Source organism: Zea mays, chromosome 9 (assembly GCF_902167145.1).
Source record: "Zea mays cultivar B73 chromosome 9, Zm-B73-REFERENCE-NAM-5.0, whole genome shotgun sequence".
Lineage (NCBI taxonomy): Eukaryota > Viridiplantae > Streptophyta > Magnoliopsida > Poales > Poaceae > Zea > Zea mays.
In genome coordinates this window covers 22,575,427-22,587,627 of record NC_050104.1, presented here as the reverse complement: position 1 = coordinate 22,587,627, position 12,201 = coordinate 22,575,427, and positions in this window count along the sequence as shown.

Here is a 12,201-nt window from a genome sequence, read left to right as displayed (position 1 = left end):
AACGGAACACGGGCACGTTGTCTTCACGCCGTGAGAGAGGGTTCTCTCGCTGCCCCCGGATGGGACGTGAGCTTGGCTGACGACGTGGCCGCTGCTCCTGCCCGCCTGCCTCCGCCATTACTGCCGGCCCATTTTTGGCCGCATTTACCGTCGCGCCAGGCTGGCGCTGCTGGGTCGTGCGCTGGGTCGCCTCGAGTCGCGGTATCGGTTCCGCAGTCGAGGAGGCGCGGTGGTGGCGCAAGTGGCGGTGCAGTTGCATGCACGAAGCATTCGGCGCGCCGGTTGCATGACGCGTGGGCTAGGGATGGATTCGGATCGGATACGCATGGAAACAGATTCGAATGTCACTATTTACCATATTTTAATTCGAATACGGATACGAATACGAATATTGTCGGATACGAATACAAAACGGATAGTTCGAATTCGGATTTACATTCGGATATTTACTTGATTTAGAACATAGCATCATAACAAGTATTAATTTGTTTTATCGATGGATTTATAGTTGATAAAAATCACATTACAAGTAAATTATGAACAATAGTACATAGACATTATTTAGTTGAAACTTAGTTGAATATCATATTTTTAAATAAAATATTTATACCTGGCATACTTATATTTTGGACTCTAATTATAATCTTTTTGTATATTAAATATATTTGTATTTTGGACTCAAACTCCAATAATCTAATGTATTCAAAATTATACTTTTTAATATTATTAAAATTTATCATTGTATATCACTAGTACTGTAAGATTAACAAAGTCATTTGTTTATGATATAAATATTTTTAACATTTTAAATGGTGTACTTCAGTTTTTAGTATATTATTTAATGTTTAAAATCACTTGTAATTAGTAATTAGTAATAAAAGTAAGTTTAAATTGATTTTATTGAATACTTTTTTCTTTCGAATACGAATAGTATCGGATATTTCACGGTTTTGTCGAATGTTGTCGAATACGAATCTTAAACCGGATAGAGAAGAAACGAATTCGGATATGTCTATTTGACATCCATATCAAAATCGAATACGAATACGGATATCCATATTAGCACTTTATCCGAATACGAATACGGATATTTCTCCAGACATCCGAATCCATCCCTAGCGTGGGCCTGGGCCTCCATGCCGGGCGTGTTGGGAGTCAGAGAAGTGCGCCCACTTGGCGCGGTTGCATGCCGCCTGCATGGCTGCCCGCCCTTTCGCCCGCTGGTCTGGGCAAAAGTGGAGAGTCGCTTGTAACCGTTGGGCGGTTGTACGCACCGCGCACGGCGGTTTGGCTTCTTCTGCTCTAAGCCGGCTTGCATGACGTGTGGGACCCAGCCCCCGCGCCGTAGGAGGAGGGCCTTGGAGCGTGTTGGAGAAGACTCAGCCCGCGACGGCTGGGGACGCAAGTAGGGAGAGCCACCTTTAAAAGGAGGGTGACCCCCTTGGAAGGCGACCATGTCTTTGCGCTCCCTTATGCATCGTGTCTTTCCACCTTCCAAGCCCCCGGATGGGGGATACCCGCCGTCTTTCCGCCTTGTCGTTGGAGGAACGCAACTCCGTGGGAGTTGGTACCTTTCAGCCATCGTTCGACTTCAAGGATTTTCATCACACAGCCCGGTTGCATCCCTCCGCTGGTGGTCACCCAAAACGGTGACCTCCAGCCCCTGGATGGGGAGAGGCAAGCCGGGCTGTGATCTTGGTCCCGCCCTCAGCCTCGAGGGTGTTCGTCATCCTCGCTGGGGCGGGGAGCGAGGCGAGCCGGGGCTCTACCTCCCGCGCGGGCTGGCGGGCCACCTCTTTTTCCAGCTTCTGGTGGTGGCAATCATCCTCCAGCTCTGCGGAGGAGACGTCCTCCAGCCATGCCGGGGAAGGCGAACTGTTGCTGCCCAGCTAGGATGCAACATTCCGCCCTCTTCCTCGCTTTCGTGGCGAGGACGGGAGCGAGGACCTGCCAGTGCGCTTTGGAGCGGCCCGCTCTTTGGCTTTAATAGCTGGTTCGCGTCCCTTGAGCGGGAACGCGAACGAGAGCCCTCCGGCGGCCGCGTCCGTCCTGGGACCATGGCTGCTGCTGCAGAGGTCGCTGGCAGGTCCCCCGGTGCTCGTCGCCCCGCAGGCTCCCCGGTGTGGAGGTTGTACATACCCGCGGGGACGGAACCAGAGTTCCGTCTGTAATGGCACTTCGAATGCCAGTGTTTTTGTTCATTGTGGCTGTCGAGGCCTGAACATGTATGTAATTTTGGCACGGAGCCGTATTTTTTCCTCATTTTCGAGCATTAAGACTCGCCTGTTGGTTGTCTGAACCGCTTCACCAAGCGTGGGTCGCCCCGGGTAAAGGCGACGAGTGAGGTATCCGTATCCCGGAGGCGTAGGAGTCCCCCGGCTCGGTCAGCCTTGTTGTCCGAGGCTTCCCTTGCTTAGTTAAAGGAACCCCTCGGCCGCCCTTGGATGAGCCGAGGCCGGGGGTAGCGGTGTCAGCGCGAACAGAGGCAGAGTTGGCCCGAAAAGAAGACTTGGTCGGCCGGAGCCTGGTCGGGTCGTCCGTTAGCGGGACCGACGCCGGAATTGACCTACCGAGGCCTCAGGTCGGGCTGATGTCCGCGGGGGACAGCCGGCCGAGGCCTCGGGGTGACCAGCCGAGCCGCCTGCCCGAGCCGGATTCTCGGAGAAGACCCTGGCGGCGATGGCCCGGGCGTGGCGATGACGTCGTCCTTCAGAGTGGAGATCTTCGGACCGCGTCGTCGTCCGAGGCTAGGTCGGACCTCACCGAAGGTGTTGTCGATGCCGAGGGTGCTGCTGCTCCCTTCAAGCGTCAAGATCCGAGCCTGCAGGATCGGATTGTCTTGTAGCGTGTGTTTCCTGCGGTCGCTGAGGCCAAAACACACCCTCGCCGTGTTGTAAAGCTGCGTCTCTTTTCCTCTTGTTTGAGCATCTGGACCTTTTTGTCGGTAACAGAAATGTTTGTGCGAGCGAGAGTTGCTTCTCGCGGAAGGTGATGAGTGAGGTATCCGTATCCCGGAGGCGTAGGAGTCCCTCGGCTCGGTCGGCCTTGCCGCTTACGCGCACTCTTACCCGTCCATGGGGTTCTGTCACCGACGCAGTCGAGAAGGCTCGAAGAATCGCTCCGGCAAATGAGCTTCTGAGCGTGAAGACTTGTTCGGTCCGCGGAATCACTTATCCGAACGTGAGTTACTTATCGCAGAAGGTGATGAGTGAGGTATCCGTATCCCGGAGGCGTAGGAGTCCCTCGGCTCGGTCAGCCTTGGCTGCTTACGTGTACTCCGTCGTTTTCAGGGTCCACTTTCGAAGGAGTCTGATAGTCGCCTAGAGGGGGGGTGAATAGGGCGAAACTGAAATTTACAAATATAAACACAACTACAAGTCGGGTTAGCGTTAGAAATAAAACCGAGTCCACAAGAGAGGGTGCAAAACAAATCTCAAGCAAATAAGGAGTGTGACACAAGGATTTGTTTTACCGAGGTTCGGTTCTTGCAAACCTACTCCCCGTTGAGGTGGTCACAAAGACCGAGTCGCTTTCAACCCTTTCTCTCTCTCAAACGGTCCTTCCGACCGAGTGAGCTTCTCTTCTCAAATCAAAGCCGGGAACAAAACTTCCCCGCAAGGGCCACCACACAATTGGTGCCTCTTGCATTGATTACAATGGAATTTTGATCACAAGAATAAGTGAGAAAGAAAAGAAGCAATCCAAGCGCAAGAGCTCAAAAGAACACGACAAATCTCTCTCTCTAATCACTAAAGCCTTGTGTGGAATTGGAGAGGATTTGATCTCTTTGGTGTGTCTAGAATTGAATGCCTAGCTCTTGTAAGTGGTTGAGAAGTGGAAAACTTGGATGACTTGAATGTGGGGTGGTTGGGGGTATTTATAGCCCCAACCACCAAACTAGCCGTTTGGTGGAGGCTGACTGTCGTATGGTGCACCGGACAGTCCGGTGTACACCGGACATGTCCGGTGCGCCAGCCACGTCACCAAAGCCGTTGGGTTCCGACCGTTGGAGCTCTAACTTCTGGGCCCGCCTGGATGTCCGGTGGCGCACCGGACATGTACTGTAGAGTGTCCGGTGCGCCAGCATGGGCGTGCCTGACGCCTGCGCGCTCTGGCGCGCATTTATTGCTGTTGCAGGCGACCGTTGGCGCGAAGTAGTCGTTGCCCCGCAGTTGCACCGGACAGTCCGGTGAATTATAGCGGAGCAGCCGTTGAGATTTTCCGAGGATGCCAAGTTCCAGAGCCGCGTCTTCTTGGAGCACCGGACAGTCCGGTGAATTATAGCGCGCCGGCTCTGAGAATTCCCGAGGCTAAGGAGTTCTGTGCGAAGTTCCCTGGTGCACCGGACACTGTCCGGTGCGCCACCGGACACTGTCCGGTGCGCCACCGGACAGTCCGGTGCGCCAGACCAGGGAGCCTGTCGGGATGCCTTTAGCTCTCTATTTTGAACCCAACTTTGGTCCTTTTAATTGGCTTGTTGTGAACCTTTGACACCTATATAACTTATACACTAGAGCAAACTAGTTAGTCCATTTATTTGTGTTGGGCAATTCAACCACCAAAATTATTTAGGAACTAGGTGTAAGCCTAATTCCCTTTCAATCTCCCCCTTTTTGGTGATTGATGCCTGTTGGAACTTGCTCTCTGCAGCAAGGAGGCCAACAAGGGTGAACAGTAGTGATAACAGGGTTACGTGCTCGGGGGCAATAGCTCTGTTAATCTAGCCTCTCACGGGCACTGTGCGGGGGTATTTATAGGTATCTGAGTGCCCAGCGTCTTGTGTTAAGGACGCATGTGCCCTCAGACACCTATTTTATCCCCAGAATATTCCCATAAAGCAGGGTTACAAGCTGTAATTACAAGTATTCCTTTACAAGTTAGGCCCGTAATACAGAGGCAGCCACGCGGGGCCCGTTACAATGGGCCAGATCACACGTGGGCCTTGGGACTGAACGAGGACGTGCCGTGGGAGGACGTCGCCGCAGGCCTTCGTCAAAGTGCCGAGTCCTGCGAAGGGTGTCCCTGCCCGCTTTGTCTCTGTCGGACCAGCGGCTGCAGCGAAGGCCTCGAGCGAAGGGTGGCGTCTTCGCCTTCGCCCCAACATTTGCCCTCCGAGGGACCAGTTCGACAAAGTCACCTGGTGCCGAAGACGTCGCTAGATGGCGGAGACGCTGCCCTCGCTCGAAGTGGTTCCGCGGGGGTTTTTGATGTGACCGTTGATGGACGGCGTACTGTTGGATTGCGGGTTTCCCGAAGCGTCGCGGCCTGTCGGATTGCGGGTTTCCCGAAGAGCCGCGCCCTGCCTATAAAAGGGGGCGGGAGCGGCGCTGTTTGAACTTTGCCTTCCGCGCTCCGTAAAACCCTAGCCGCCCGCTGTCTCGCTGCTCCTTTTCCTCCGCTGCTCCCTTTGCTCGCCGGCGTTCTGGCTCGAGTGAAGCAGACCGCCCGCCGCCGCCGACGGTACGTAGCAATGCCATCCTCTTCTTCTTCCGCCGACGCCACACCGCCGGCCGCCGCCTCGCCTGAGGAGACGTTGAGTAACGTGATGGTGGAGGAGTTGCGCGCCGGCGACTCTGTTGAATTTGGTGTGTCACGGATGACATCAGCCCGTATTGAAGATATGCAGCGGTTGGGCTACTTTGGCGGCGGAGTCGCTCGTGCTCCGGGGACGGAGGAGGTCCCCGAGCCGGAGGGCGAGTTGGTTGTTTTCGAGGCGTTCTTCGTCGCCGGACTCCGCTTGCCTGCGCACCGGTTTGTTGGCGAAGTCCTGCGTAGATTCAGCGTTCAAATACATCAGCTGACACCGAACGCCATAGTGGCGCTGGCGAAGTATGTCTGGGCGACGACTTCGTACGGTGGACAGCCGTCAGTTGAAGTTTTTGCGAAGAATTATTGTTTGCATTGGCAGAAAAGGATGGTTGAGGACGGAGTTGCCCAGTTCGGGTCATGCACATTCACGCCGAAGACCGGCAAGACCACAATGCCAGTAGTGGAGTTGGTGCCGTGCGCCCGCAACAAGTGGGGCAATTGGAATGAATTTTGGTTTTATGTTGCTGAGGCTACTGTCGAAGGCCATGAAGGGCTCCCCGTATCCGAAATGTGCTCTCACTATTACTCTGCGTATCCGCCTTTTGAAGTGGCAGAAGAGGATGCAGACGAAGGGGCCCTTCGGTGCGCCGCCGGTCAGAGCAGCGGTCGTGATTTAGTTGAAGAGTTCGTGGCGTACGGGGTCTGGCCCTTGGCGCACGGCTGGGCGCTGGGCGAAGTATGCCCTCGCCAGATGCCTTTCCATGGAGGAAGGGTGGTGCGAAGTCCTGCCTTCGCACTGAATTTGCGAAACCGTGATCCGGCCGCCTTTGTGCGTGATGCGGAGGACTTGGCGGTGCGGCTCGTGGGGCGTTACGTGCCGAGGACGGAAGGCCAGCGCAGCTTTGATATCCGCGGGTCAAATGAACGTTTGAACAGGGTCTTCGAATTAAATCAACTGCCGTACGACGGCTACCCTGGTCAAGACGAAGCGGACCGCCGTGGGAAGAAACCGGCGGTGGAGACTGGAGGCGACCCTGCGCTGGTGGCCGCCGCCTCCTCGAAAAAGAGGAAATTAGGTACTGCGATGGGAAGACTCGGGGTGTCCGATAGTTTTGCTAGAGAGTTAATGAGGACGTGCGCGGCCCCGGGGGAAAGGATGTCTTCGGCGGAGCTCCGGGAGTCTTCGGCTCGGATGCTGAGGGTTACCGGGGGTTGTTGGCCTAAAGACATTCCTATCCCCTGCGCGGCTGAGGAGGACTGTTTTACATCTCGTATGGTTCATCAGTGGAGAGTTTTTCCTTATGGGCGAAATATCGGTCATGTTGTGTGGGCAGTGATGGACAAGGATCGCCAAGGTGCGGCGCGAAAACGCCAGGCGACCGTGAGGGTTCACGAAGCTCGGCCGAAAAGGCAGCGGGGAACGGCGAAGGCTGAGGCCTCCGGCGGAGGCAAGCCGCCGCTGCCGGCGAAGGTGGGCGCCTCTGCGCCTGGCAAGGCGCCGGAGGCGACGGTGGGCGCCGGAGGCCCCAAGCTGTCGAAGGTGGTGCCGTCCGTCAGCGGAGTGGCGGAGGCTGCGAAGGCGGCCCGAACGTTACCGCCGCCTGGCAAACGCGTTGCCGACTTCGGCACCGAGATTAATGTGGAGGATTATCTTGGGGGTAAGTCTATATAAATATATATATATATACATTTTTTTTTAATTTGTTGACGCGTTGCAGGGTCGGACGAGGGCCCGCTTGCTCTAGTTGTGCCTGGCACGGCGATCGCGACGGCTGTGCCAGCGCCGAAGGCGGGGGGAGAGACCCTTGGCGCCGGAGGCGAGGTGTCTGCCCTCGCGCTGGTCAGAGACGAGGCGGGCGTGGCGACCCGCCGGCTGAAGGGAGCGACGGAGGCGTTGAGTCGAGCGACGGAGGCGCTGAGTCAGGTCCGCCGAGCTATACATTTTTTTTACACAACGGCCTTACGTGTGTTCTGCAGGTGGCTGAATTCACCAGCCGCACTGCGTCGGGGGCCCTTACGGCAGCTTTGTCTGCCGAGGTCGAGAGACTTCGGACGCAACATGCTGACGCTGTCCGTGAGAAGTCGGCCTCCGACAGCAAGTGCCGCAAACTGGCGGAGAAGGTGGCCGCCCTGGAGAAGGAGAAGGCTGACCTCCGGCGCCAGCTGGCGGGGGAGAGGAGGGAGGCCAACGAAGCCATCGCCAAAGAGCAGGCTGCGCAGGCGGAGGCCAGGCTGGCGCGGGCGGAAGGCAATATCGCCAAGGAGCTCACCGGAGAGCTGCAGCGGCGGCTTACTGCCCTGGAGACCCGCGCGGAGGGGGCCGAGGCCGCGATGCGAGCGGAGGCCGAACGGACGCGCACGCAGCTCATGACTGCATACCGCGAGCTGGGTGTGCGGACGGGTGACTTCGAGGTGCCGGAGCGAGAGGCCGGGCTTCGCTGTCTGGAATGGGTGCAGGAGGAACTGCAGGAGCTCCCCACTGTCTTGGCGGGGTTGATGTCGTTCACCTCCCTGGTCACCTGCGAGGCAGCGATGAACGCGCTCTCTCGCGAAGGCTGCCGGCACTTTGAGGCCCTCGACCAGGCGGATGAGGATTTTGGGCGAGATATCTTTGAGGTCGAAGACCCCGTGGTGAAGGAATCCGCCGGGGCCCTCTATGACCGGATGTGGGGTTCATACGGTCGTGAGGTGGTCCGGACGCGGGCCGAGGCTGCGAGGGCTCAGGTAACGTTGTCGTTTGCTCGGCGTTTGCTGGATGCGGTCTGTGCGTGTGTTTGCTGAATTTTTGTGCGTTTTGTCTTAGGCGGAGTGCGGCGAGCGGGTGGACGACTTCGGGGCGCTGAACAGCGCGCTGCCTGAGCCGGAGACGACCCCTGCGGAGGCCGCGACTGGAGTCGCCCCGGGACTGACCCCGGAGACTGCGGAAGATGCACCAGGCGCCCCTGCATCTGCTGCGGCCGGCGAAGACCTTCCCCCAAAGGTGGCCGAAGGCGCGCCCGATGCCCCCGCAGCTGCTGTGCCGAGCGCTGAAGATCCAGCAAAGGTGGGGGCGGAGGCAGCGGCGGAGGCTCCCGCAGCGGCAGGGCCTTCGCAGGTGGCATAGGTGGTGTTTAGGGTTGAGGAATTTTTGGATGTTGTACTGAATTTTGGTTGCTGCGCAGGTTCAAGATTTTGGGCCTGCGCACGCAACCGCTACTACTGAGTTTTTGGCGGCTTCGACCGCGGAAGATGGAAATGAATGTGGTGGGTCTGTTTCTGAGTTTTTTGATTTTACTGACTCTGGGAGCTCGGTTGAGTGGACTGAGGAGTCGTCGGAGGAGGACTTGGATTATTTTGCGGCCTTGGACGTGGCTGCGGCGGAGGCTGCGCCACATGCTGCGGACGCGCCAGACGTGCCCGGTCCTAGCACCGGGCACCGACGACGAAGGGCGGTTGCAAAGCGTAGGATTAGTGCGGAGGAAGGGGCTCGGCTTCGCGTTAGTAGGGCTGGTCGGCAGGAGCTGCTGTCTTTGCCGGCCGCCTCGGGTGTAGGGGAAGGGGAGCTGCGAAGCCTTTTTGCGGGTGAGGAGCTTAGGATAATGTTATTTAATTATAGAGAGATGGGGATTATTCCTAAGGTTGAGCCGATGTAGGGCGTGGTGCCCTCGCTTGTGTATGTGTAAGGGCTTGTAAAATGGAGTTGTGTGCCCTCGCGTGCCTGTGCCTGCGAGGGCGCTGTGTACTTTGTCTGGTGTGATTGATTGTGTTGTGCCGGTATGATTATAATTGGTCTTGCTGTCGTTTCTGCTTTTGTTATACTGGGTCGGCTGCGCCCTTAGGCGGCTCTTGCGATAGACTTCGGATTTTTGCGCGCTTGTGCTTAGTCCGGCTGCACCTTTTAGGCGACTTCTGCGCGGATAGTCTTCGCGATAGACTTCGGATTTTTGCGCACTTGTTGTGCTAAGTCCGGCTGCACCCTTAGGCGACTTCTGCGCGGATAGTCTTCGCGATAGACTTCGGTTTTTGCGCACTTGTTGTGCTAAGTCCGGCTGCACCCTTAGGCGACTTCTGCGCGGATAGTCTTCGCGATAGACTACGGATTTTTGCGCACTTGTTGTGCTTAGTCCGGCTGCACCTTTAGGCGACTTCTGCGCGGATAGTCTTCGCGATAGACTACGGATTTTTGCGCACTTGTTGTGCTTAGTCCGGTTGCACCCTTAGGCGACTTCTGCACGGATAGTCTTCGCGATAGACTACGGATTTTTGCGCACTTGTTGTGCTTAGTCCGGCTGCACCCTTAGGCGACTTCTGCGCGGATTGGTCGCACGCGAGGGTGGCTAGCGCTTAGCCTCGCGGTGACTTCGAATTGGTCGAATGCCGAAGACCGTTGTCGCGGTCTTTTTTCGACACATGCTTTTGCGGGGGATTTTTTTCACATATATTACATGGCTCCGCCTCGTTAAAAACCTCACCCCCCGGGAGGAAAAGAGTGCGGGCCGGTACAAGATTGTTTGCGGTGAATTACAAGGGCGAACTCAGCCCTAAGTATTAAACAAAAAATTTACGAAGGTTGTCGATGTTCCAGGAGTGCTCCAGGTCCTCGCCATTTGGCGTTGTGAGCCTGTAAGCGCTGGGGGAAGCTTTTGTTTTGACTATGAAGGGGCCCTCCCACTTGGGCTCCAACTTGCCCTTGGACTCCGTCCGAGCTGTTCGGATGAGTACGAGGTCCCCCGCGCTGAACTCCCTTGGGATGACTGCGCGGTCGCGCCATGCTTTGGTCTGGGCTTGGTATTTGTTTAAGGCCTGCAGGGCGAAGACCCGGTCTCCGTCAATGAGATCTTTGGAGGTTGGCTCATCCACGTCAGGGGCGGCTGACGGAGCTGTGCGCGGAGACCCATGCTTTATTTCTTGCGGGGTCATTGCCTCCGATCCGTATAGAAGGCGGAAAGGAGTGAACCCGGTCGCCCTGCACTCTGTTGTGTTTAGCGCCCAGACTGCCTCCGGTAACAAGTCGGTCCATCTGCCTTTTTTTTCATCGAGGAGCATCTTCTTGACAGCTGTGAAGATTTTCCCATTGGCACGCTCCACGACCCCGTTGGACTGCGGATGATAGACTGAAGCGAAGGCAAGCTTGGTGCCGATGGAAAAACAAAAATCCTTGAAATCTTGGCTGTCAAACTGCTTGCCGTTGTCAACTGTTAGCTCGGACGGTACTCCGAAGCGGCAAACAATGTTCTGCCAAAAGAATTTTTGGGCAGTCTTTGATGTGATTGTGGAAACGGCCCTCGCTTCAATCCATTTGGTGAAGTATTCGACGACTACGAAGGCGAACTTGAGGTTCCCCTGAGCTGTGGGCAGGGGCCCGACGATGTCCAGGCCCCAGCGCTGGAGAGGCCATGTATGGGCGATCAGCTTTGTATATTGCGAGGGGTTGCCTGACCGAGGAGAGAACTTCTGGCAGGCTTCGCAGGACCTTGTGACTCGATTTGCGGCGCAGATCATTGCAGGCCAGTAAAACCCTTGTCGGATCACCTTTGCAGCCAGGGCCCTTGGCCCCGCGTGCGAGCCGCACGTGCCACTGTGGACCTCGCGCAAGATTTGGATGCCTTCGGTCTCGGTGACACATTTAAGCATTGGCTGACTGACCCCTTTCTTGTATAATTGGCCCTCGATCAGTGCGAAGTCCCGGCTTCGATGTGTGAGGCGCTTTGCCTCACTGACGTCGGTTGGATGATAGTACCCCTGTAGGAACAGGGTTATTGGTGCTCGCCAGTCTTCGGTCATGATTAGGTTGACTATACGGTGGCCCTCGCTATCATTGGTTATTTGGAGCCCTTCGGGGCTCCGAACTGCCGGCGTGCCGATGGTGTGAAAGAATACGTCGGAGGGCAAGGGTTCGCCCCTGGCGGCGGCCTTGGCTAATGCATCGGCCTCCTCGTTCCTGGCCCTGTCCACATGCTGTAGGGTGAATCCCTTGAACTGTCTCTCGAGACTTCGGATAGCCGCGAGGTATTGCATGAGCGCGGGGTCTTTTGCTGCATAGTCTTTTTCGACCTGGCCGGCAACTATCTTGGAGTCTGTTTTGATGATACATGTGGTGACTCCGAGGGCCCTTAGCTTGCGGAGGCCGAGGATAACCGCTTCATACTCTGCTATGTTGTTTGTACATTTGTCGGATTCCAGAGCGAAGCTGAGGCGTGCTGCATATCTGTGTTTGACTCCGGCTGGTGAGGTGATGACTGCAGCGACGCCTGCCCCCGCATGACACCATGCACCGTCGCAATGGATAGTCCAGACCTTTTCTGTGGATGGGTTCGGCTGTGTTACTGGCCCAGTCCAGTCGACGACGAAGTCTGCCAGGACTTGCGACTTGATAGCTGTCCTGGGCTCGAAGCTGATGTGGTAGCCGGAGAGTTCGGCTGCCCACTTGGCAATCCTCACTGATGCCTCCGGGTTCCTGAATAGTTCGCCGAGTCCCCTGTCTGAGGTGACTCGGACCTTGAATGCTTCAAAATAATGGCGCAGCTTGCGCGAGGACATATCAACTGCGTAGGCAATCTTCTCCAGCTCTGTCATGTTGCATTTGGACGGTGTCAGGACTTCGGAGACATAGTAGACAGGGCACTGTCTGACTGCGCCCTCGACTGTCTGCTCCTGTACCAGTGTCGCGCTGACCGCGTGCGGTGAAGCCGC